Here is a 27,831-nt window from a genome sequence, read left to right on the forward strand (position 1 = left end):
AGCTTGTTGTTTTTTGTCTTTTTCTGGAACCGATGTTGTAGCATCATTAAAGCTGCAGCAAAATGCTCAAACTCAGATCATTTATATGAGCGCTAACATTACATAGGAGAAAATTGATTTATCTTCTAAATTAGGCACAACTCAATGAATATTGGGGGCTAGATGACGCTATCTTTAGCTATTTTACGCAAGTTTTAAACACAATTAACTCTCTTTAGGAGAGTTACCACACCCCCAAACTTAGCCTATTGCTTGTCCCTAAGTAATACTAACTCTTATCTTCTAGCAGCTCGAAGTTGCCACTCATGCGCCCAAACTATTCTTCTTTCTGCCTTAAATTCATTACTGTGGTAAGTGTTTCTCAGATTGCTCATGCATTAGCTCACAAAGGAAACAACCAGGTCTTGCACTAGAACTAATGTGTTTTATTCATATTTGACAGCCTTGTCTCACCTTCTCCTTTGGCTACTTTCAAAAAATCCCATCAACCTCCTTTCAAAGGCACTGACTTTTTTCCCTTATTGTTGGCTAACTAAAGTTCTCTAAGATAGCTATGGGCTACTAGCCATTCGGACCTTGCAATTATTTGGATTTTTTTTTCAAGCTGAATTACAAGGCCAACAATTTTTCGTAGCTTTACAAGATAGTTCTTAGCATAAGGACTACACTATACAAGCTACTGTTACAAATGAGAATCCCTCACCCCCAAACTTAAGAAGAAGCATTGTCCTCGTGCTTAATTAGAAAATAAGGACAAGGCTTCCCCAAACTTAGATTGAACATAGGAAAGATGAAAATGGCGATTTGAAGAATTTCCTAGCATAAACGGTTCTACAAGGGGAAATGGGTGCTTATTTTCTAAGGACAGTGACTAACTAGGATTGTGCGGGAAATGATACTCAACATTGAAAATCGGCTTTGGTTAAGATTCTAGAGCGGGCAAGGGATACTTAGCAAGGCAAGGCCACCAAATATTACTTAAAGATACCTTAGAGACAGTGCAACCGCTAGAATATTCTTTAATGAGCAGCGCATGAGCAATCTTCCTATAGATTTCCATAGACCAGCCATTTAGACAGAAAATCGAAGCAGTCAGATATGCAAAAGCTAAACAACTTCAGCTGCCTATCATTTTCATTCCTTTTCTAAATTCAACAGGCTGACAAAAATCTTAAGCAAAAAATAACATTGACTCATGGAAAAAGAAAACTAGAACTAAGTTCTAATGTTGCACTAATGAAAACATGGAACATGAATAAAATAGAAAGTAAGTACTAAATTGAAAAGACAAAAAATTAAAATTGACAGGCAAACATGAAATTTGATCAAGCAGGGGAACTCCACTCCCCTATTAGTCTTCTTCATCCTCACTAGAGCCGCCCGCGGGCTGAGATGCTCCAGCATCATCTTATTCTTCAACAGCAAACTTGTCCTTTGGAAATTTTGGGAAAGGCGGAAAGGGGCAAGAGAAATTTCGCATAAGGGCTTTACGAATAACGATGTCTCTCTCCTTGGCATAGTGCAAATAGGCCTGCTCCCTTCGCTCTATAGCTGCTACTACACCTACAATGGAGCTAAGCTAATACAATAAGCTTGCTTGCGTATGAGAGACTTCCTTGAGCGTAAAGACTATATTTCCTCCTTGATTGTTGTGATCGATGGCCTTTAACCTTTCAATAGCTACCTCATTTATCACTCCCTTGTCTTTAAGCGTTTGGTCTGTGTCTTCCATCTTGACCTCTGAAAGGATACAAAGCTCTGTGATCAGAGTGGGGAAATATAGGTCGTCCTGCTTCCTCTTTTCAACCCCCGCAATTTCTCTCTCAATGAGTTGCCTTACATCGATGCTAAGCCCTTCAATAATGCAAAGCAGGACGAGCACCCTTTCCTTTGTGATGGAGGTATCATGCGTTGTGGTCATTAGCTTACTCTACACAAGATAATACGAGACATTGGCCTCAGGCTTAAGGTAGGCTGGAAGAAATGTGCGCGCTTCTCTAGCTGATAGTTGCCATCTTGAGCCATCTACGCCAATGCATTTGATTGCCCTGTTTAGTTGCTCCTCAGATGAAGCAACCATCATCTCATTAAAGGTAGCATGAGAGCAGTTGGGGAGATTATATACCTCGTTGATTGCTTCTGCGTTCCAGCATATGTTCTTACCCCTTACCATCACCTTTGAAGGGTTACTCGGGATGAGGTTGACGTAGAATTCTTGGACAATTGGATGACCGCAGGCCTGGACTGTGAACAAAAGGTTTTCCACTCATGCTTGTTGATGGTGGCTTACATGAACGGGGGCATAGGCGAGTTAGACGGGAATCCCCTTTCTCCTAGTAGGTTGTGCTCCTTGAGGCCGTCGAATCTTTCTGATGCTGCAGCATCAACAAATCGTAGAAACTCTGATGGCCCTACGACAACCTTTTCTTTTCCCTTTTTCTTGGTTTGCATGTCAACCTTTTGTTTTGGCCTCTTACCTTTTTGAGGCTCCGTGACTGGGGAAGGATTCCTCTTTCTCTGTGACCTTCTTGGGGACACAAGAGCTGCTTTTTCCTCTTCTTCCCTTTCTGCCTCGCTTTGCTCTTCTTCAACCAGAGCTTCTCCTTCACCGTCATTTTCTTTGTTTGCACTGTCTTCCCCCAAATTATCCTCATCACTGCTCAACTTCTCATTGCGACTGTTCGCTTAGGAGAGCTCTTTTATAAAATCAGCCACTCTGCGTCTGGTCCCAGACAAAAGCTCTGGCTCTCCTTCTGCCTCTAGAACTGCAGGCGGTACTTCTTCGTGCTCAGCATTCTGGCCGGCTTCAGCGACTTCTCTTTCTTGTTCCAGCTGATCTGCCTCGTCTGTTTGAACTGGCGGTTTCGTACTTTTCGTGGCCTTCCTTCCTCTTTTGGCGGCGAACCTCTTTTTAGGCGGGGAAGGGATTTCTTTTTCTGGGGTGGTGTTTTCGGGTAATGGGTCGAGTTGGGGCAGGGACTTCTCTAGAACTGGCTCTGGAGATTTTTCTGACAAAGGGGATGGTGTCAGTTCTTGGGGTGGAATGGTCTTCTTACCTTTCTTTGCTTTCGCTTTAACCCAAGGCATGCTGAGATGACGATGCTAACAGATTTTCGATGCTGCAGAGGGCCTAGGGCTAATATAAATGGGAAGGACAGGGAGCGAAGAAGGAACAGAGAGGGAGGGGAAAGAGTGATAGCGCACAATTAGGGTTTCAATTTTTTTTTTTTGCCGGTGATGGTGATTTTCTCTAAAATCAATCTTCTTAAATAAACACACTGGCAAATCTCCTCATTAATGCTCAGATAAGCCCCAACTACGCCCTTAATCACCTTTCCTTCTTTTTCTTTAAAATTTTTGAATTTTAAAAACTCCCACCCTTTTTTTGTCTTTCCTAAAAAATGGCGCCCCATTACTTTCCAAATGCAAGGGGACATAATTTCCTAAAAAGATTTTCAGTTTTAAAACCTCTAACCCACGATTTCTTTTCTGACGGGTATTCCTACTGTGGGCAATGATTGCTTTTCTCTTTCCTCCAACTGCTCTTAATCTTTTAATTTCCAACTTTATTTTTCGTAACCCCCTGATTTATGCTCCAGCATCAACGAGGTTGATCACATTTTTTTCAACTTTATCCGTTCTGCTTTTGTATTTTTAGCGACTAAATAGGAGAGTCTTTCCTTTGTCTAAAACAAAAATCAAACAAAATTGCCTCAAGTTAAAACCTTCCTACTACTACTAAGAAATTTTAAACATGCTTAACAAGAATTAAACAAAAAGAGAGGGGGAAAACAAATAGTCAAGAGTTCTTCCCCTTTTTTATTCTTGTCTGGTACATCCTTTAGGTTGACCTTAGCTGGTGGGAATCCATCTTCCTCACCACTTCTCCTCCCTAATATTGCTTAAATCTTTGCCAATTCACTGTGAATTCCCTTTCTGTATCTTCTTCTTTGACAGTTACAGCTTCATAAGGGTATACCTTCACCACTGTAAACGGACCTGACCATCTTGATTTTAACTTTCCAGGAAACAATTTCAACCTTGAGTTAAATAACAATACTTTCTATCATTCCTCAAATTTTATTTGCTTTATCCTTCTACCATGCCAAACTTTGGTCTTCTCTTTATAAGCCTTTGCATTCTCGTAGGCATCTCTTCTAAATTCATCCAATTCTAGCAGTTGCAACTTCCTTACTTCCCTTCCTACTGATTGATCCATATTCAACCTTTTTACATCCCAAAATACCTTCTGTTCCAATTTAAGTGGAAGATGACATGCTTTCCCAAAGACTAGTTTATATGGGGATGTTCCTATTGGAGTTTTGTAGGTTGTCCTGTATGCCCATAATGCATCGTCTAATTTGTAGGACCAATCTTTTCTACTGATATGTACCACCTTCTCCAAAATGTCCTTAATTTCTCTGTTTGATACCCCTGTCTGACCGTTTGTTTGAGGGTGATATGCGGTGGACACCTTATGCTTGATATTGTATTTTTCCAATAGGGAGCTAATGGCCTTGTTAACAAAATGAGATCCTTCGTCGCTTATAACTGCCCTAGGGATTCAAAATCTAGTAAATATGTTCTTGTGCAGGAACTTCAAAACAGTTTTCGCATCATATGTCGCACAAGCTATTGCTTCCACCCATTGAGAGACATAATCTACAGCAAGAAGGATGTAGATATTACCATTTGATGGAGAGAAGGTCCCATGAAATCTATCCCCTAGACATCAAAAAGTTATACCTCAAGGATAAAATTTAAGGGCATTTCTGACTTGTTTGAGATGTTCCCTACCCTTTGGCACATGTCACAGTTCTTCATGTATGAATGCGAATCTTGGAAGACAGTTGGCCAATAATAGCCACTTTGAAAAATTTTGGCTGCAGTTCGCTGTCCTCCAAAATGTCCACCAAAAGGAGTAGAGTGACAACGCTCCAGCACTATGGTCTTTGCATAGCTTGTACAAATAAGGGTCATCCTAGTAGTAAAACTTACTATCATGAATGAATCGTTTTAGCTGCTTCTTCATGTCCGGTGGTAAAATTCCACTAGCCACATAGTTGGTCATATCAGCAAACCAAGGTTCCAGGTCTTTCTTCTTTTCTGTCACCACTAACAACTGTTCATCAGGGAATGCATCTTCTATAGCAGTCTGCCCTTCCACTGTTCTCTCGAGTTCCACTCTCGATAAATGGTCTGCCACTTGGTTCTCCGAACCTTTCTTATCTTTGATCTATAAATCAAATTCTTGTAAAAGCAACACCCATCTAATTAGCCTTGGCTTGATTTCCTTTTTGACGAGCAAATACTTGATGACTGCATGGTCTGTGTATACAACTACCTTCGTTCCAATAAGGTAAGCTCTGAATTTTTCAAACGCAAAAACCATTGCTAGTAGCTTTTTCTCAGTGGTAGTGAAATTGAGTTGAGCTTTCACCAAGGTTCTGCTGGCGTAATAAATTGGGTGAATTAGCTTCCCTTTCCTTTGCCCCAACACAGCTCATACCCCGTAATCACTAACGTCACACATGACCTCGAAAGGTTCCTTCTAGTTTGCGGCTGTCATGATGGGGGCTAGGACAAGAGCTGCTTTTAACGTAGTGAAAGCCTGCAAACAATCAGAAGAAAAGTAAAAAATTCATTCATTTTCTAATAGAGAGCATAAGGGTTTAGAGATTTTTTAGAAATCCTTGATGAATCTCTTGTAAAACCCTGCATGTCCATGGAAACTTCTAACTCCTCTGACTGAGGTGGGTGGTGGCAGCTTCTCTATGACTTTAATCTTGGCTCTATCCACTTCTATTCCCTTGTTGGATACTTTGTGGCCCAACACTATTCCTTCATTCACCATAAAGTGACATTTTTCCCAATTGAGCACTAAATTGGTGGCCTCACACCTCTTCAACACTTACTCCAAATTGCTCAAACATTCGGTGAAGTCCTTTCCAAAGTCTGAGAAATCGTCCATGAAGACCTTAACCACAGTTTCTATTAAGTTCGAGAAGATTGCCATCATACATCTTTGGAATGTTGTTGGAGCATTGCATAATCCAAAGGGCATTCTCGTAAATTCAAACGTACTATATGGGCAAGTGAATGTAGTCTTTTGTTGGTCTTGAGGTGCTATGTAATTTGGTTGTAGCCACTGTATCCGTCCAAGAAACAGTAGTATTCTTGTCCAGCCAAGCGATCTTATATCTGACTAATGAATGGTAATAGAAAATGGTCCTTCTTGGTTGCCTTGTTCAATTTTCTGTAATCCATACAAATGCGCCAACCTGTTATAGTCCTTGTGGGAATTAGCTCGTTGTTGTCATTTTGCACCACTGGGCTCACCCAATCATTGTTTGCTATTGTATAAATTATCTCAGCATCAAGCCATTTGATGATTTCTTTCTTGACTACCTTCATGGTAGGATTCAGCCTTCTCTGGTGCTCAATTGAGTTCTTACAGCCCTTTTTTAAATTGAACTTATGTATGCAATAACTTGAATTGATCCCCTTTATGTCAGTTAAAGTCCAGCCAATGGCCCTCTTGTGATTCCTCAGCATTTCTATCAATTGAAACTCTTTCTCTTCGACCAAGTCAGCTGCAATAATTATTGGCAGTGTCTCAGCTTCTCCACCCAAATCCACTATATATTTTACATCCTCCAGCTCCAACTCGGGGGCTTTCTCCACAGATGGCTGTAGCGGCTCTTGTGCTCTGTCCTTCAATTCCAGTGATCAGATGTTCTCTTGTAGATTCTATTAGATGCGACTTCAAAAAATTATTGTTAGCTCATCCTTTAGTTGGCTTAATAACTTTTCCGTTTGCATTTTGTCACTCAGTAAATCATCTGCAAGCCTTAACAAAGAGCATTCTTCCACGTCAGTAGGGAATTTAATGGAGTTAAAAACAGAAAATGTCACTTGCTGGTCATTAACTCTCATGGTAAGCTCTCCATTATGTACATCTATTAAGGCTCTACCCGTGGATAGGAATGGTCTTCCCAAAATAATTGGGACTTCCTTGTCAGCTTCATAGCCTAGGATGATGAAATCTGTTGGAAAGATGAATTTATCCATCTACACTAAAACATCCTTAATCTTACCCTCTGAATGTGTAATGGACCTATCTACCAACTACAGGGTGACGGTTGTTGGTCTTGCTTCACCAATCCCTAGCTTTTGATACACTGATAGGGGCATCAGGTTGATGCTAGCTCCCAAATCACACAGAGCATGCCCTACATTCTTCCCTCCTATCGACACAGGAATGGTGAAACTCCCTGGGTCGCCCATTTTCTGAGGAAGCTTTCCTGTTAAGATTGCACTACATTCCTTTGTCAAGGCCACTATTTCAAATTCTCCTAGCCTTCTTTTCTTTACCAATATGTCCTTGAGGAATTTAACGTAGTTTGACATATGCTCCAATGCTTCTACCAAGGGTATGTTAATATAGAGCTGCTTCAGCACTTCTAAAAAACGGTCAAACTATACGTCTTGGTTTTTCTTTTGCACCTCTAAGGGTAAGGACGAGGTGCTTAATGTTCCTCTAGAATTTTTACTTTCTTTTGCATTGGGGTTTCCATCAAGACTTCTTCAACTGGTTCTGTTTCTACTGCTCTCTTTCCTTTGTTTATCTCAGGCTCAGTTTGCTTCACAACCCCTACTGTGCCACTGGTTTTGGTAATGTCGTTTGCTCAGCTAATGTTCCAGCATCTTTCAGTACATTATCCTCAGTGTTCATGTTTTCTACTACAGTTTCAGTCATCTTCTCTGTCTGAGGTTCCTCCTGATGTATTACATTATCCTCTTGCATCAAAGAAGGGTAGGGGTGTTGTAATGTCTTTCCACTGCGAAGAGTCAATGCTTGACATTGCTCTTTCCCTTCCCTCTTAGGATTCTCAGTATCACTTGGTAAGGTGCCTTGTGGCCAATTTTTCAATAGCCATCTGTCCTAGTTGAACTTCCATATTTCTCAAGGTAGCAGCTTGGCTTTGGATTAATGCATCGTTCTTGGCCATTTAATCTCTCATCAGAGCTTCCATAGAATTTGAGGGGTTAACTACTGGCCTTGCTCCTTGCTGTTGGTTAGGCATCAGTAGTCTTGGTTGCGGGATTGTTTTCTGCTGGTATTGCCCGGCGTTCTGATTTCCATGACCACCCTGATTTCTTCCTCAGCTAAAATTTGGGTGTTCCTCCACCCTGGGTTATAAGTATTTGAGTAAGGGTTGTTTCTGCTAGGATTTCCCAAATAATACACTGATGCTGGGTTTCAAGGGCATGAGTCATAAGCATGATCACCTTCACAGTAAAAACAAGAGATCACCATTACTTTGATTGATCCAAGGTAGTGGATGATGCTGCAGCAGCACTCATGTTCTTCACCATGTTGGTTAAATTTGCGATTTGATCTTTCAGGGAGGCCATCTCATTATTGGTAGCAGCCCTATAGTTGCCTCTGTCATTTATAGCTCTGGAGTTTGACCAATGGTAGTTATTGGAAGAGATTCTTTCCAATATATCTACTGCTTCTGTGTATGATTTAGATTACAGGACTCCATTAACAGATGCATCAACAATCATTCTTGTTGCTTCATTCAACCACTATAGAATGTTTCTATTTGAATACACTTTGGTAAGCCATGGTGTGGGCACCTTCTGAGTAGCTCTTTAAACATTTCCCATGACTCACTCACGGATTCTCCGCCTCTTTGCTGGAAGTTGTTGATATCCCCTCTCAATTTAGCATTCTTACTTGGGGAAAATATTTTATCAGGAATTTCTTAGCGAGGTCATTCCAAGAAGTAATGGATTCTACCGACATAGAGTTCAACCAGTCTCTTGCCTTGTCCCTCAATGAGTAAGAAAACAATTCCAACTTTAATGCTTCTTTTGATACTCTTTGCATCTTAAAGGAGTCGCTCACTTCCAATAAATATCTTAAATGGAGGTGTGGGCCTTCATAGGGGTTCCCATAGAATTGCCTCACTGTTTGAAGCATTTGAAATATCACAGGTTTCAATTCAAATCGTTCAGCTTCTATCTCTGGCCATGCTATGATTGGATGAAAACCATGGAGTGCGAGCACATCATAGGCTCTAATAGCTCTATCTCCATCATCTGCCCACAGAATGGCGTTCAGAGTTAACAAACATCCACAGTCACTAAGTAAGTTCTTGTGAAATTAAGGGTGTAAAGGGGAGAGGACGTCGACTCTTTCTGAGCCACCTGAACTATGCTGCAACATTAATGGAGTAAATGCAGTGGTCAAACAGACAAGATGTTCTTCCAAACACCTCAAATTTTCTACCATTAAAGTTCTTCGACAAACAATAACAGCATATATGAACAGTTTTTATGACCAAGCTAGGTGATGCTTATCCCTAAGTCACCACACTCTAAACTCAAGTAGACTCTAGCTCGAGGTGAAGTTTTTCGCTCCCTAATACATTTTTCCAAAGGTTATCAAAGAGATATTTCAACACTGTGATCAAGCACATCGAAAATGGAGTGATACATCAACTTCAACTCAAAACATACTATCATTAATGCAAAACAACAAGGTTACAGCCTAGAAAATGAGTTCACAACATCTCCCCCTTACATAAGGAGTTTAGCTAGACAATGTCATAAGGAGGATCATAAATATAGGAATAAAAGCAACACAAAGATGCTAAAAGATGAAGAGAGGGAGCTGAAGATCAGCTCCCAATAAGAGTTCTCAACTTATTCTCAGCTGCTGATGACTGGTCTTCTTCTCCTCCTGACTTTCTCGGATGGTTGGAGAGGTTTTCTTGAACTGAGGGCCGATTCCTTAAAAAATGAACAATGAGATTGTCTTCGTGTGTGGAGGCTTCTCTTCTTGTTGACATTTATACCTCCTTTCGAGTTTAGGGCAACAAAACAAGCACTGTATGACCCAACTTTCATTCCCAAGTGAAACCTCCAGTTACTGTGGTAAAAGTCATTGAGAAGTCTTTTCACTGCTAGCTTGCTGCATTTTGTCACTTTCTAAAACCGATGTTGTAGCATCATGAAAGTTGCAGCAAAATGCTCAAAATCAGATCATTTATATGAGTGCTAACATTAAATAGTTGAACATTGATTTATCTTCTAAATTAGGCACAACTGAATGAATATTGGGGGCTAGATAAGACTATCTTTAGCTATTTTACGCAACTTTTAAATACAATTAACTCTCTTTAGGAGAGTTATCACTTCACAATGCTTGAGCCACATTCGATGCCTAGATTATCAAAACGTGAATAACAGCTTTTGACCAAGTAATTGGTCTAAGATTTGGTCTCCTTTCCTAAGATCTCTACAACTACTAGTGGTTGCCAACTTCTCATGGATTTCTCAACACCTTATTACCTCCCAAGCCTATAAATTCAGCTTCCATAGATCACTTCAACACACATCATTTTCCATGCTTTTGTTCAACACCTTGCTACTCTTGTTTATTTTATTGCAATTCAATTTGTTCCATTTTGTACTTTCTTTCCAACTTCAATTAAAATGCATTCTTTTGTTATCTTCTTTTATGTTTTCATTACTTTCACTTCCATGAGTAGCTAAATTATTTTTTTAACCCTCCTACGAATGATTTAGTTCATCTATTTTAAATTACATCTATCAGTGAGCACAACATATTACGCTCTATTTGCTTATCTTGATTGATACAATTTCTCCAGTTGATTTTCTTGTTGGCCACTTGTTTAAATCACATTAGTTTGAATTTAATTCTGAAAATGTTAGAGTCAAACAGATCTCATCAAGCTAAAATGGGAAGTTACTTAGAAATAAGAACTAAAACAAGATCCTAGACATAGGCTCTCTTACCCGTTAAACGTAAGTTGGAACTTGATTTATTTAGAATTCTAGCATTGCATAGATATATGTAAACGATAGCCTAAGCTTCTAAACAAACCAAAAGCAGTATGGAATAGGAGTTGAACCAGTTTGCATAAATTGAAGTATTTATGTGAGCTTCAATGCCCAAGAAGTAGGATAGTTCACCAATATCCTTCAAGGCAAAAAGTCGATGTAGTTCCCTAATAAACTTTTGAATATAGGAGAAATGTAACAAGGATGCCATCAAAATATATTAGAACATATATAAGTAAGTTGTCATTTTTGAAGAAAAACAACGATGTATCTGCACGAGAATTTGTAAATCCCCAGCCAAGAAGAACAGATTTGAGCCTATGATACCACGCTCAAGGGGCTTGGTTGAGTCCATACAAGACCTTATTTAGCTTGCAGACAAAATCAGGGTGTTGCTTATCAATAAAACCCTTGGGTTGAGCCATATACATCGAATTGAATTTAAGTTTGAACACTCACTTATTGCCCACAACACTACATGACTCGTCATAAGGAACAAGTGTCCAAGTAGAACTTTTATGGAGAGCCATTGTTGGTACGATTGAGAACCCTTTGTGTAAGTGTATACAACCGTTGTAGCAAGTGATAAAAAGATTGTCTCCATAGGGATCGATAACTAAACACTTCAACAATTACTTAAGAAAATAAACAAATTAACAAAATATGTTTTGAACAAGAAAAACTAAATGAACTCAAATAAAATAGTGCATAGATGATTTGCTGAGTAAAAACAAGTAAGAACCAAGCAGAACCAAACCAATTAAAGGAAAGTATGCAAATAAGAGATTAAATACTGATGTTTAAAAGGGTAAGGGGAATAGTTTATGTGACTTCTTCTGGGCTCATGTAAACGATGCTACAACATTAACGATGTTGATATACTGGCCAAATAGACACGAAATCTTCCTAGATTTCCAGATTTTCTACTATTCATGTTTTTAGACAAACTTAAAGCATATAAACTCAGTTTATTGATGGAACTTTAGACATGCACATCGGAAGCTAAGGATCATAATACACCTAATGAAGCAATTTAACTAAAATAAGCATGCTGGAAAATATGATGAAAAAGGTAAAGAGGAAGTGATTAACTTTATACCTTTGAAGACCTCCACTATAACTTCTTCTCCTAACTCAATGGGACCACCAACGGCAAATCCGTGCTATCATCGGGTTGATGAATACGGTTGTGGGACCGAATTATGAGTGAAAGCAAAGGGAAAGCACTAATGGCTAGGAGAAAACAATAGAAATTTGAGTGGAAAAATTCTGCATTTATGCAAGGAAGCATTAGCCTTCTCCAAGTGATCTTCATCACCTATATAAAGACCAAATGCATGCAAAGCTCTCCACTAGCATGTAAAAGATAGGTATCATTGCCTTGAAGTAACACTTAAAAAACCACTAGTAAGTGAGAAAATCCAACTTTGAAGTTGGATTTTTCCACTAACTTGATTTTTAAATAAACCTTTTATAAAACTAATTTTTATAAAAACAAAAATTGAAATATCAATTTTCTATTGAAACAAAAATCAAGCCAAATTAATATCTCATATTAATTGGTTTTTGACACTGAGCTTGATTAATCGCATTAATCAAATTACAACTCTTTTTCATGCTTTAAACTTATTTAAAACTAATTTAAATAAGTCATATCTCCATAATAATTAATTCTCAATTAATTATTAAATTATATATTATATCTCATATAAAATACAATATTCCCTAAAAAATCAAATTTGAACCCTAATTTGAACCCTTCAAATTCTTGCTTCACCTAGTTCATCAAATTTATTCTTTATGATCTAGCATGGAGACCCGATGGACTTACAGATCATGAGCTCCAACGATTCGAGACTAACCGATCAAACTCTTTAACTTAGTTAATCAATATTTTTTAACTAAGAGGACTGTCCACTATAGCCTATAGATACACTCCCCTCACTGTAGATATATTTGTATCCATCGATATAACAGTCATCGGTAAGTTGATCCTTCACAGGTCGTTCGTAACCTCAGCTAGGTCAAAAAAACTATTTTACCCCTGAGTTACATCTTTTCTCCTTAAGTACCACTATCCCTCTAGTGTACAATTGATTTATGAACAAATCACTAAATCCAATTCCTCTCGAGCCAGTGAGAGGATGGGGCCCTTTGTTCAAGACCAGGGATCAACCCTTAAGGGAACAACCTCTCTTCTATCCCTAAATCGGGTAGGAGTGAATTCCATCTTGCTAATTCTACGTCCCCAGCTATCTACCTAGTTTTATCCCTGAAATGGGAGGTATATTGAGCAGCACCGATGAGCTTACTCTCACCTATGCAGATCAAGGGAGAATCCTGAATAAATAGGAGTTCATAGACTACTCAGGATTTAGATCAAGTTATCTAGGTTATCGATAAACGAAATTAATCAGTGTTATCCGTAAACGGTGTTAATACGTTACAGTGATTATTTCAAGGTCAGTCTTACACAATCTCATTGTGTAGAACACCCCCGCTCACATGATTCTACATGAAAGAATGAGGATCACTTCGTTTATGACACCTTACAACATTTGTAACAATCATAAAGCGAGCCGTATTCAATAGTGTCTCCAGGAAAAAGTACCCAACTTGATCCATGTACTATAGACTGTTTAGGCTATTTATTTGAACTCGATCCAGTTTATATCTCCACATAAAGTTCAAGTATTCCTTATAATAGCCAAGGGTTCGTAGTTTATTTGATTAATAGTTATTAAAAAACAAATTCACTTTCATTTAACAACACTTGTCTGAATAACGTCACATTAATGTTCACTGTTTACAAAACTACGAGTTTTAGGACAAAATACCCAACATTTATAACCTTACTAGGTGAGCCTTATTCCTAAGTACCCACACTATAAACTCAAGTAGATCTAGCACGAGTTGAAGGCAAACGCTTCGTATTACAATTTTCCAAGAGTTAATAAGAAGATATCCCAATATGTTGGCCAAGCACATTGAAAATTAAACGTTAAAAACAACTTCAACTCAGTGTATATATCAACATAAAGCCAAAACAAAGTTTACAATCCAAGAACATGTTCACAACATCCTCCCCCTTACAAATAAACTTAGCTATGCAATGTCATACAACAGTTTCTTGGGAGCTTTCTTGAAGTGAGAGTGAAGTGATGGGATGGGGAATGTTGGAGGCACCCTTAAATGCAAGCCTTTATACCCCTCTTGATTTTAGGGAAACACAAATGATAAAGTGGGCCCCAGCTCAGCATATCAGGTATTTTTCCGTTTTACTACAGTAATTTCTTAGGTAAAAGCTGTAAATGTCAACTCTGTCTTTTTCTGCCTTTTTTATTCCGATGCTGCAGCACCAATAATGCTGCTACAAAACATTCAAAATTAGGTTATTCTTCATAACTCTCAACATTATCAGCAAAAATAAGGAGGATGGTGAATTGATAACATTTTTTGCATAAAATCAGTGCATATTGGGTGTTAGTGATGTTATCCTTAGCTAATTTATATGAAATTCTTGCACAAATAACTCTCTTTTGGAGAGTTATCACACCTCCAAACTTGAACTATTGCTTGTCCCCAAGCAATGCTAATTCTACCTCTACACTCCTTAGAATGGGAAAAAATAATGCATGCCAAAGTCTCCCTCAAATGGCAATGATCCATTACTACAGACAAAACCTTTACAATATATTCAAGTCTCAAGCTAGTTAGAAATAAATCCATCATTTGCAATAAAACTAAGGTGTTTTATTCACAAAAGACCACTTTATTCCACCCTCTCCCTTGGCAACCTTCAAACTTTCCCCAACTTTCTTTCTCAAACTGACTTTCACTCTTCTAAAATGCTAGCTTGCTATTGCCTTCTTAACAACTATAGGCTACTAGCCATTTCGGATTCTATAGCAATTTTGAATTTTTTTTTCCTTTTTATTTGTTTTGTTTTTTTGAATTAGAGTTGAATTACAGGGCCAAAAAATTTTCATAGCTTTACAAAAGATTATAACTACAAAGGGGATTACAAGAATGAATAATATATTAAAATGAGAATCTCTCACCCCCAAACTTAAAATGAAGCATTGTCCTAAATGCTTAATGAATGACTTTGAAGAAATAAGGACAAGGCTCCCCCAAACTTAGAGTGAACATAGAATAGATGAAAATGTTATATGAAATACTTCCTATCTGAAATGGTTATAAAGAGGTGAATGCTTGCTAATTTTTCTAAGGCCATAAGCTTGCTGGCAAGATGTGAAGAGGGATATACAACTCTTGAAATTTGGCTATGGTTAAATTTCTAGGGCTGACAGCGGATACTAGTATGGTGAAGCTATTCTTTGCTACATAAATACACCTTAGTAAAAGGGCAACGATGAACTTCTCTCTAACTGGCTATTATCAAGAATAGGCTTCCAGAATTTTATCTACAGACCAGTAATTAGGGCAATAGCTTGGAGTCAATTAATATACATTATCAGATCATTCTACATTGGACCTCTCATTCTCAACTTTGTTTTCCTTTTCATTTCAATTCATGGAATTACACTAAAACATCAAATAGAAACATAAGAAACTATTCTAGGAACTGAAAACTATCTAGCATTCAAATGAAATTAAAGTCTAAGCTAAGGCATGCATTCAATTTTTAAAGATAAACAGAAAATAAACTGGCATAAAAAAATTAAAGTTTCAGGCAGGGGAAAACAACTCCCCTCAATCAATCTTCTTTTTCTTCACCGTTGGAGCTGCCCGTAGGCTGCTCCAACATCGGCAGTGTCCCCTTCATGTTCGTAGGCTATGGTAAGTTCTTTCTCCAAACAATCCAACAAGGTCTCCTTTTGTATTTCCTTACTCAGCAAGTCATCTGCAAGTCTTAAGAGAGAACATTCTTCTACATCAGCAGAATATTTTATTGAATTAAAAATAGAAAATGTAACCTGTTGATCGTTCACTCCCATGGTTAGTTCCCTATTTTGAACATCTATTAGTGTTCTGCCAGTAGATAGGAAAGGCCTCCCAAAAATGATTGGGATGTAATTGTCTGCTTCATAATTGAGGATGATGAAATCAGTTGGGAAAATGAACTTGTCCACCTGCACTAATATCTTCGATCTTGCTTTTGATGAGTGATTGACCTGTCAGCTAGTTGTAGTGTCACCGTGATGGGCCTTGCTTCACCAATACCCAACCTGTAATACCCCGAGTCCTTCAGGTTAGTTAGTCTCGAATCAGGATATTTTTTATTTTTAAAATTAAACTCTAATTAAATTTATATTTATCGGGCTCTAAACTCTAATTAAATTTATATTTATCGGGCTCCGTGTGGTGGGTCTAGTTTTAAGATGGGATGGATTTCTTTTCTCTTGGGCTTGGTCATGTTGGGCCTTTATTGGGTTAATTTGGTTTTAAAACAAAGGAAAAGAGGAAAAAAAAGGAAAACAAAAGGACTTCATCTTCTTCTCCTTTTCTCTCCCTCGTTGCCCTAGCCGTCACCCACCCCTTTCTTCTCCTTGTTCACCGGCGACCAAACCCATCCTCCGGCGACAACGGCAGCAGCATGAATCGATGGTGGCATTACAGGCACGGCTTCTTTCGGTGTCGTTGGTAGCAGCAGCTGCGGCAGGTGGCGAGGGGTAGCGGGTCGCGCGATTTCCTCCGGCGACGTGTTCTCCGGAGAAGCCCAGCGTTCTCCATGAACCCCGGCGATCTGCAACGAGCCAGCACCGCTTCCTGTAGCGTTCCTCGCGGCGGCGCACGGCGAACGGGTCAGATCCGCGGCGAACCTTGACGACCTGCTGCTACGACCTCATTCTCCGACGAACAGAAACTCCGGCGGCCACGAACGACGACGATCCCTCAGCATCGAGCAAGAGCAGCCACTCAAGTAACAAAACCAGCGACGGGATTCGTGCGTTACAGCAGCGTTTTAGGACGTTTGGCGGTGACCCACATCAGTTCGAAGCTCGATTTAGGCTACCCACACCTTGGCGAGCTAGATCTAGGTGACCCACACATATACGAAGTCAGTTTTGGTGGTAATGAGTCATTTGAACCCTTTTAGAATTGATTTCGAAGGCTGAATAGTGTACGTAACTTGCTGTATTTTTCTGTTTTAGTGCTTAGATGTGAGGTCGACGCAAAACTTAAGGGCGTGGTTGTGAGTAAGTAGACAAGGGGCGTGTGCGTGCGTTAATGTGTGTCAGATGGCCTCTAATGTGCTGTTTTTGTGATGTTCGATATTGTTTTTGATACGCTGATGTGTTAGGTAGCTCTCGGTTGTGGTAATCGGTATACTTGGAGTATTGTTGAATACTTGTCGGTGATAATGGTGTAATTTCTGCCTTGCTAAACTGTTGAGAATTGTTGTGGGGGTGTTTGTTGTCTGAATATGCATGAATTGTTCGGCGCGTTTCGTGTGTTTTATTATATCTAGCAATGCTATTTAAATATTGATGTTGGATAATAAGCGTTTTGGGTGAACTGTGTTGGGCTCTAATCGTTTAAGAATTTGCTTGGTTATGCTTTGTTGTGATAAACTCATTGTGGAGCTGTTGTTAAGAAATGTTATATCGTGGAAGCATGATTGGTTTATTATTTCATTATTAGAATGTTGTTTATGTTTTGGAAGCATGCCGAATAGGTTGTGAGCTGAAGGATGCATGGGTCATGGCTTAAGAAAGTATATAGTAAGACTCTGGGAGAGTTGGATTCTTGGAGAAAGTGAATGGGTGGGTGTCAGGGCCTCGGGTATAAATGGTCGGGGGCTGATACGTCACTAATTGAGTATCGAGGCCTCGGGTAAAAATGGTCGAGGGTCGATGCGAGGAGTCTTTGGAAGGAAAGCTATTGGGGCCTTGGGTAAAAATGGTTAAGGGCCAATAGATGGTGAAGTCATCGGGGCCTTGGGTAAAAATGGTCGAGGGCCGATGCGGTAGTGCCGGGGCTCTGGGTAAAAATAGTCAGGGGCCGACTTTACTCGAAGAAGTTGACTGTAGAGGGCTAGGATAGCTGTGATAAGCCTAGAGGTACTTGAGATGTTAGGGAGACTCGAGGTTGGTAACTAATTGGTTCATGGTTGTGGTTGTTGCCAAAACTTATAGAATGTGTTTATGTTTGATTGCATATTGTGATGAATAGCATGACTATGAATGTTTCATGATTTTGTTGAGCATGATGTGTGTGAGTGTTGGTGAGGGCTACTTACGGAGTATATTTATATACTCACCCCCTCCTCTGCAATTATTGTTTCAGGTGAAGGATTTGTTGGTGATCATGGTGATGGGACGGAGGAGACGTGACGAGCAAGGACCATAAGCTGCGTAGTTACCTTTGCTTAGCTTAAGTTTTAGATGGTTAAGACCTTTTGTTGGGTCGATAAACTATTTGATCTTATCTGAATAATTGGGAGGTTCCCACTGGTTATTTATTTTATTTCGGGATAGGTGTTTTTTTTAGTTTTCTTCTATTCATTGAGTTTTGCCTAGTTGGAATAATAAATTTGCCTCGCGAGGTTGTCCACGGATGTTGTTGATCGATACTCTATGAAATTGATTTATTGTTAAATTGATGAGAGGTGAAACTTGATTTTATATAATTATTGCACAGGGAGTTGACATCTCGTGTTTAGAGTTAAGTTTAAACAGTTGGGTAGTTAACGTGACCTAGACGTGTGTGGGAAATTCTGGGTCGTTACACAACCTCTAATATAATGACAATGACATGAGGTTTATGCTTCCACCTAAATCACATAGAGCATGACCCACATTCTTGTCACCAATAGAGACTGGAATAGTGAAACTCCCCGGATCTCACATTTTTTGTGGAAGCTTGTCTGTTAAAATTGCACTGGAGTCCTTGGTTAAAGCTACAGTTTCAAACTCTCCAAACCTTCTTTTCTTGGTCAAGATATCCTTCAAATTTTTTGCATAGTTAGGCATGTGCTGAAGAGCCTCAACTAAGGGTATATTGATGTGGAGTTGCTTCAACACATCCAAAAAATGCTTAAGTTGATTATCTTGGTTTTTCTTTTGAAGCCTTTGAGGGTAGGAAGGGTGTGGTCTATATTCCCTTGGTGTTTCCACACTTTTCTGGATTAGTGCATCTCTTGGTTCTGCTTCCTCCATGGATTCAGCTTTTGTTGCTCTTTTTCCTCTGCTAATTTCAGGTTCAGGCTGAGCTTCTGTCACTGGTATCTACTTATCCGATGCTCCAGCATCGTTCACTCGTTTATCATCAGCCATCATATTTTCTACAGTTTCCTCTTCATAGCTGTCTGCTCGCGTTACCGAAGGATACAGTGGGGGTAAAGCCTTCCCACACCTTAGAGTTATAGCTTTACATTGTTCCTTCCTCTCTCTTTTGGAGTTTTCGATGTCACTAGGCAAAGTACCAAGGGGCCTATTTTTCAACTCATTTGTCATTTGCCCCAATTGGACATCCAAATTTCTTAGAGAAGCTGCTTGGCTTTGAAGTGTTGCATCATTCTTCACCATGTATTCTCTCATTAGATTCTCCATAGAATTGCGGAACTTGCTGTTGGCTTCACTTCCTGATGTTGATTAGACATTATGAGCCTAGGATGGTGAATCGCCTTTTGCTGAAATTGAGAGGCATCCTGTTGTCCTTGGTTCCTTCCCCAACTGAAATTGAAGTGTTGCCTCCATCCCTCACAATAAGAACAGGAGATGGCTAGTACATTGTTGATTTCATGTCTAATTGACGATGTTGTAGCAGTGTTCATGTTCTTGACCATATTAGTCAGGTTGGTAATTTGAGCCTTCAGTAAAGCCATTGAATCATCAATAACAGTTTCTTGACTAGTTCTGTCACTTGAGGCTCTAGGATATGACCAGTGGTAATTGTTAGAGTTGATCCTTTCCAAAATATCTACTACTTCCACGTAAGATTTGGATAATAATGCGTCAAGCTTATGCATCTACCACCGTCCTCGTTGCTTCATTCAACCCATTATAGAAAGCCTCGATTTGGATACACCTCGGTAGACCATGATGGGGGCATCTCCTTAGCAGCTCTTTGAACCTCTCCCAAGATTCACTTACAGATTCTCCTAACCTCTATTGGAAGTTATTAATGTCTCCCCTATATTTAGCATTTTTACTTGGGGGAAAATACTTCATCAGGAATTTTTCAGCAAGGGCATTCCAAGAGGTGATAGATTCAGTTGGCATAGAATTCAACCAATCTCTAGCCTTATCCCTCAGTGAGTAAGGAAACAATTTCAAACGCAGCACCTCCTTAGATACTCCTTGTATTTTGAAAGAATTGTCTATTTCCAAGAAGTACCTCAAGTGCAGATGGGGGTCTTTATATGCATTCCCATAGAACTGACCTACTGTTTGGAGCATTTGGAACAAGACTGGCTTTAATTCAAACCTTTATGCTTCAATATGTGGTTCTGCAATATTCGAATGGAAGCCATGAAATGCAGAAGCAGCATATGCTCTAATTTCCCTTTCTCTATCATCAGACAACAGAATGACATTAGAAGGAGGAATTGCTGCTGGTACAGCCACCTCTCATCTATTAATTCCTTCAACTTCTGGATTGGGAACCACAGGGTTAGGATTTCTCGATAGTTGATCCATAAGGCCAACCTCTACTTGCTGTCTACGTTGTGCTCTTCTCCTTCGATCAAAACGTTCTATCTCGTTGTCGAGCAAATATTCCAACCTTTGCAGATCGTGTATCCACCTTCAAGATCCACCAAACAGTAGTTAAAAGAAATCTTTCTAGCATAAACTTATTGGTACGATTTAGAACCCTTTGTGCAAGTGTACACAACCGTTGTAGCAAGTGATAAAAAGATCGTATCCATAGGGATTGATAACTAAACACTTCAACAATTACATAAGAAAATAAACAAATTAACAAAATATATTTTGAACAAGAAAAACTAAGGGAACTCAAACAAAATAGTGCATAGGTGATTTGCTGAGTAAAAACAAATAAGAACCAAGCTGAACCAAACCGATTAAAGGAAAGTGTGCAAATAAGAGATTAAATATTGATGTTTAAAAGGGTAAGGGGGAAGAGTTTATGTGACTTCTTCTGGGCTCACGTAAACGATGCTACAACATTAACGATGTTGATATACTGGCCAAATGACTAGGCGTTTATGCTGAACGCACGCGCTAAGCGTGGTAACAATTATATAGATGCAAGCGCACACCTGTCAGAGTAATATAAAATGGATGGAGTATCCAAGTATCGATCCTCAAGGACTTCTAAACAATTTCCAAACTCTAAAGTTTTAAAGAATAGTGAATGTTGGAATGAGTGATTCTTGTAAAATGGGAAGTGGTCACAAATAATGGTTTGGATTTGGGATTTGGACTTAGAATGATAAAACCTAGCCCGAACTACTTCAAGTTAGCCATCAAAGAATCAAGGACATGCTAAGGACAATATGCATTTTACTTTAGAAACCAACGACTACGCTTCTCACTTGACTTATGTCTAAGCAAGTTCAAAGTCCTAAGACATTCCCTAATATGTCTATTATGAGAGATATCTTAGTTTTAGGATGGAAATAGTCGCAACCTCGGGTTAAGGTCCTATGTCTAGGCTACTTAAGCGGAACCCTTATGTCTAAGGCGCTCCTCTCCTCGGTTTAACCACTCAACAATGCAAATAAGCAACCTTTTCAGTATTGACTTGTTAAGACTTACAGTGGCCTTCTCTAAATCCTAACTTTTTGGGAAAACATGTTGAGCAATGAATGGAAAGCAAAAACACTACTTCTTAGCAACCCTTTTTAGACATAAAAGGCTAACTATCCATAACCGGGCTAGAGACGGGAATTTAGAAAGACATATTGAAGAAAATACAGCAAGTAAAATGGTTGAATGTGGAATGCATGTGTGAAAAACAAAAGTTAACTAACGGAGAGTTTTTATCGGGACTGAGAGCTTCGCCCTTCTCTTTCAAGCAAGGGAGAGTGTCACGTGCTCTTTTCTCCAAAAACACAACTCTCTTAACTAAAAATAAAGTAAAGGCAAAGGGAAGATAAGCAAAGTGCTAGATTTTTATATATTTGAATAAGTAGAAAATAACTAAGTACAAATGGAAACAAAACAAAGCTCAATAAAAGAATGTAAAGTGCTCGGGATTTAAAAACGAAAAGCAACTAATGAAAGCAACTCAAAAGTACGTAGAAAGCAACAAAGAAACACTAAAAATGATCAAGAGAAGGAAGCAAGGCTTGATGATTTTGGTGGAGAAGTTGCTGGAATTTATAGCTGTGCAGAATTGGTTAGGTAGGTCCTAAAACGATGGTGAATCACCCATTTCCAACTCTTTTGACTGACCAAATCGTGCTCAAACTGATAGTGGAACACTTCTTCTACACGTATGCATCAGTTGGAACCACCAAAACGCATTGGAAGACGCGTTTCATTAAGGGCAAAGTTGGAAGAAAACCTGTTTTTCTGCAGGCTTCCCAGGCGCCTGGCGCCTCCCATGTAGGTTTTTCCGTCTTTTTGCTTCTTTTGATTAATTTGCACTCCCAAATGGTCCTAAAATGTCATAAATACAATATAAGCCAACCACAAACCATAATATATGAATTTTGCATGAATTGGAACTCAAACGATCGAGAAAAATCCGAAACAAAGCTGAAACATTGTAAAAACAGCATCTAAAACCTTCTTTTTACGCATGTAAACAAGCGTAATCACCAAACAGACACGAAATCTTCCCAGATTTCCAATTTTTTGCTATTCGTGTTTTTAGACAAACTTAAAAGCATATATACTCAGTTCTTAACCTTACTAGGTGAGCCTTATTCCTAAGTACCCAAACTCTAAACTCAAGTAGATCTAGCACGAGTTGAAGGCAAACACTTCCAAGAGTTAATGAGAAGATATCCCAATATGTTGGCCAAGCACATTAAAAACAACTTCAACTCAGTGTATATATCATCATAAAGCCAAAACAAAGTTTACAGCCCAAGAACAAGTTCACAACATCCTCCCCCTTACAAATAAACTTAGCTATGCAATGTCATACAAGAAAAGGGAAGAAGAAAATACAAAACACGTGCACTTAAGAGTACAAAAGAAGAAGAAAATGAAGAATAACAGCAACCCTTCTCTCTTTGTTGACTTCTTCAACGGTTTCTTGGGAGCTTTCTTAAAGTGAGAGTGAAGTGATGGGATGGGGAATGTTGGAGGCACCTTTAAATAAGCCTTTATACCCCTCTTGATTTTAGGGCAACACAAATGATAAAGTGGGCCCCAGCTCAACGTTTCAAGTATTTTTCCGTTTTACGACAGTAATTTCTTGGGCAAATGTTGTAAATGTCAACTCTGTCTTTTTCTGCCTTTTTGATTCCGATACTACAACATCAACAATGCTGCTACAAAACATTCAAAATTAGGTTATTCTTCATAACTCTCAACATTATCAGCAAAAATAAGGAGGATGGTGAATTGATAACATTTTTTGCATAAAATCAGTGCATATTGGGTGTTAGTGATGCTATCCTTAGCTAATTTATATGAAATTCTTGCACAAATAACTCTCTTTTGGAGAGTTATCACACCTCCAAACTTGAACTATTGCTTGTCCCCAAGCAATGCTAATTCTACCTCTACACTCCCTAGAATGGGAAAAAATAATTCATGCCAAAGTCTCCCTCAAATGGCCATGATCCATTACTGCAGACAAAACCTTTATAATCAATTCAAGTCTCAAGCTAGTTAGAAATCAATCTATCCTTTGCAATAAGACTAAGGTGCTTTATTCACAAAAGACCACTTTATTCCACCCTCTCCCTTGTCAACCTTCAAATCTTTCCCCAACTTTCTTTCTCAAACTAACTTTCACTCTTCTAAAATTCTAGCTTGCTATTGCCCTTCTTAACTGCTATGGCTGGGCTACTAGCCATTCCGGACCCTGCAGCTCTTTTGAATTTTTTTTCCTTCTTCTTTTTTGTTTTTCTTTTGTTTTTTTTGAATTAGAGCTGAATTACAGGGCCAAAATTTTTTTATAGCTTTACAAAAGATTGTAACTACAAAGTGGATTACAAGAATGAATAATATATTAAAATGAGAATCCCTCACCCCCAAACTTAAAATGAAGCATTGTCTTCAATGCTTAATTAATGACTTTGGCATCCAATATTTTTTTGCTCTGATGCTTAGTTGCTCTCAATGCTTAGTTTCGAGATACACCTAATTATTTACTGAGGGCTTCTCATATATGCTGTACAGTGTAGTCATCAGCCCCATTGTAATAGTCTTCTTAGTTAAGCTGCTCTGCAAATATTTTGTTAATGTTAGCGAAATTGTACCCAACGCCTTCCTATCCAACTTTTCCCATTTGGCTTCTTTCATGTCAGCTGACTTCTTGTCTAATGGCAATTCCAAATCCTTGAAATGTAGATAATCTACTATCTGATCCTTCCAGTATGAAAAACCAGTTCCATAAAAATAACCAATTTATATTTTTCGATAATCGTTCTTCAATCTTGGCCTCTGATACCAATTGTTGTGAAAAATGCAACCAACTATTAATTATCTCAATCACAAATGTAGACAATATTTGTTAGTTAATCTTATATCAGGTTTTGCTTCCAATAAATACGGAATTCAAACTTCACATTGCAACTTACACATTAAAAGATTAGATAAAATAATCTAAAACTTCTAAATAACAAGAACGATAAATAAATATTAGGGAGAAGAAAATTAAACACCGGATTTATATTGGTTCGCCCAATGTGGGCTACATCCAGTTCTCTGCTACCGTTGCAAGTTCTACTAAAATATTATGAAGAATCTCCCAAGAGTTTACAAGCCCTTTAAAATTATTTCTCTCAGTTTTCCCTTACATAGAAAACGCTCACGAATCACTCTACGAGTCTTTCAAACTCTCGAATGGATACAGAAGTATTTAACTCTCAAAATCTCTCTTCTTGGAGAATTTCTCACGACTCTCTATTTGAGCACACAAATCAAATGACTGATCTATCTCTATGTATAATAGATAGTATGACAAAACTAAAAGGGAAATAGAAAATTAAAAAAAAAAAACTCAAAGTAAATAGGACAAGAAAAAAATTCAAAAAGACATGATTTATTGTTGGGTTTGTAAGGGAAATGCAAACAAAGTGTCACATTGGCTAGGGAAGAAGGTGATCGTAGGTATATAAGATAGGATAATTATCTCCATTGGGATGAGACCTTTTGGGTGAAACCAAAAGCAAAGTCATGAAGGCTATGCCCAAAGCGGACAATATCGTACCATTGTGGAGACACTTGGGGTACTTCGGGTACCGTTGTCGTTAACATTAACCTTGCTCCTTCTCAAGGATTGCAGGTCTTATTAGTTACATAATCAATTATGAATTGTTGCATTTAGTTATGAGTTGTTGTAATTATTAATTACATTGTAAGTTATGATTAGTTGTGAGTAGTTAGGCTATTTTTCGTTGTAAAGTTCCTTTAAATACTTGTAATGTTTCTGATATTGAATTAGAAGACAGTAGCAATTATCACCAATTTGTGCATGGTATCAGAGCCTTCTGACACACGTCAATGACTCCCTCTTCTATCAATACAATTTCTCCTGCAATTCTCATCTCCCATCAATAATTTTTCTTTTATCAAACATATGTAATCTAGTCTTCATTCGACTAAATCCTTCCAATTTTGTTCTTTGGAAATACTAGTCTCTTCAATACTAAAGACACAGTCCCACTTTGGTTACATCGATGTATCAATTCAGTGTCTAGAATGGTTCCTTCTCTCCACTACTAAATCTGAGTCAGTTGCTATTAACCCTAATCCAGCCTATACACAGTGGCTTGCATAAGATCAGGCAATCATAACATTGATTAATGCAACTCTATCACCCACCACCCTCTTGTACTTTGTTAGATCTGCAACCTCGAAAGAATTGTGGACTTTGATTAAAGTTCGCTACTCAGCTAGTACTCGCTCACATGTTCTTGATCTGAAATCAAAGCTTTACTCTATTAAGAAGAAGGGCACTGAATAGGATGGGTAGGTGCTAAGGAATGAATTTGGCTAGTAGGCTGTATGGGTTGATCAACTTCGATAATGGAGGATTTGAATATGTGGGCTGAGATTCTTCACTTTGAAGAGGAATTGGATGATATGAAGAATCTGTAGGATAATTGTTTGAACTAAGTGAATCCAAAATGGGTGGGGGAGGGTTCTCCAAGTTGTTAGTTATAGCAGCTGGACTTTGAGAATTATTAGACACCACCATATTTGACTGATCTAGGTGTAGAGGAGTGGTGACATTTGATGGATGAGTTTGGAGATTTTGCCAAGTAACTATAGTTTCATGTGAGGATTGGATTGGGAGGGACGTTGTGAGAAAGCCATGTTTGAATGGAAATTCCGTCTCATTGAAAATAACATTTCTAGATATGTACTCTCGACTACTTGAGCATAAGCATTTGTAACTTTTGTGTGACTCACTATAACCAAGGAACACACATTTAGTAGAATGATATTGAAATTTATGATTTTGGTAAGGTCGTAAGTATGGGAAGCAAGCACATTCTAACACTCTTAAGAGGTAAAATATGGAGTTTTTTTAAAGCTTTCTCCCACGGTGAGAGGTTGCCAGGGACTGGAATAGGTAACCGGTTCATGATATAGGTAGCGGAAACAACGGCATCCCACCAATAATGAAGAGGCATAGAGGCTTGAGCAAGTAGAGTTAGTCCCATTTCAACAATATGCCTATGTTTCCTTTCCATCAAACCATTTTCTTTTACTAGTATGTGGACAAGGATGGCGAAAATCAAATCCTTTTTGTTTGAGAAACGAGACAAAAACTCTAAACTCTCCCCCCAATCGGCTTGGACAATTTTTATTTTCTATTAGATTTAGATATTTGACAAAGGATGATAGTGTTCCAATTTTGTTTTAAGTGGAAATATGGATGTTAATCGAGTGAAATCATCAAAAAAACTTACATAGAACATATAACAAGAAGTTGAAGTCATTGATGATGGACCCAAAGATCATAATGTATGAGCTCAAGTGGTACGAGAGTGAAGGACTTTGAATTTTGAAAGGGTAAGGAGTGAGATTTTCCATATTGGCAAGCATCACAAAATTCTCTATCATTAGTAGCAAATTTTGTTTTACAAGACCGTGACACAATACTTAGGACTTTGCTAGATGCATGACCTGATCTCTGATGCCATAGCGTGCTCAGAGATTTACATTTTATTGCTGAATGAATAGAAAAATGAGGCACTTGACAGACTTTGGACTGAGATATCAAACTTTCGATTCTTGGATTGGTGGATGGTTTTGAACGTCTTGGCTTGGGAAGGTCCGTCTAGTATAACCCTTGATTAAACCTCTCTTCCATTAGGATTTTCCCTGACTCCTTGTCCTTAACTTCAACCACAACATGATTGTCAGCACTTAACTTCGATATACTAATCAAGTTTCTTTTAATTGCAGGTACACGCAAGATATTGTTCAGACAAATAGGATTTGTAGCACCACTATCCATGAGCCAACTTAGATATGTTATTATCTCGGGTGTTGCAAAGTAGGCTGTAGCAGTGTTGTTATTTCCTTCTTACGCTGGCGAGGAGTTTACAGTGTATGATTTATTAAAGTGATGGTAACAAATTGCAGCCGAGTGGCTAAATTTGCAACAAACTTGACAAGTAGGTCGATTGTTATTTCTCTGTCCATTTCCTCTTCCTCTGCCTCTGCCATATCCTTTTTGATATCGTGCATCACCTCTACCTTGGTTTGTGCTTTGTTCCTTTGAATTTTGATGAAAATTCCTATTGAAAGCATAGTTAGCTGATATATTGGATAGATCAGGACTAATACTTACCATATTGAGATGGAGGAGAGTATTCTCAAAAGTGACGAGGGTGGCATGAAATTCTTGCCACGTTATGTCCTTCTTCCCATTTATTTGAAA

General features: G+C 38.6%; 1 long non-coding RNA gene and 1 pseudogene across 1 annotated transcript in view; one reads left to right on the plus strand and one right to left on the minus strand.

The window, feature by feature from the left end:
• The window catches only part of LOC111023877 (uncharacterized), a 37,988-nt gene extending 19,598 nt beyond the window's left edge, over positions 1 to 18,390 (plus strand). Inside the window, exon 3 of the long non-coding RNA XR_015791745.1 lies at positions 18,133 to 18,390. This is a non-coding gene — a long non-coding RNA (uncharacterized LOC111023877). The remainder of the gene's footprint in view (positions 1 to 18,132) is intronic.
• A 994-nt stretch (positions 18,391 to 19,384) lies between these two features.
• LOC148210685 (uncharacterized) lies at positions 19,385 to 27,405 on the minus strand (annotated as a pseudogene).
• Positions 27,406 to 27,831: the final 426 nt, after the last annotated feature.

Source organism: Momordica charantia (genome assembly GCF_013281855.1).
Source record: "Momordica charantia cultivar OHB3-1 chromosome 6 unlocalized genomic scaffold, Mcharantia_2.0 BLBB01000006.1, whole genome shotgun sequence".
Taxonomy (NCBI): Eukaryota; Viridiplantae; Streptophyta; class Magnoliopsida; order Cucurbitales; family Cucurbitaceae; genus Momordica; species Momordica charantia.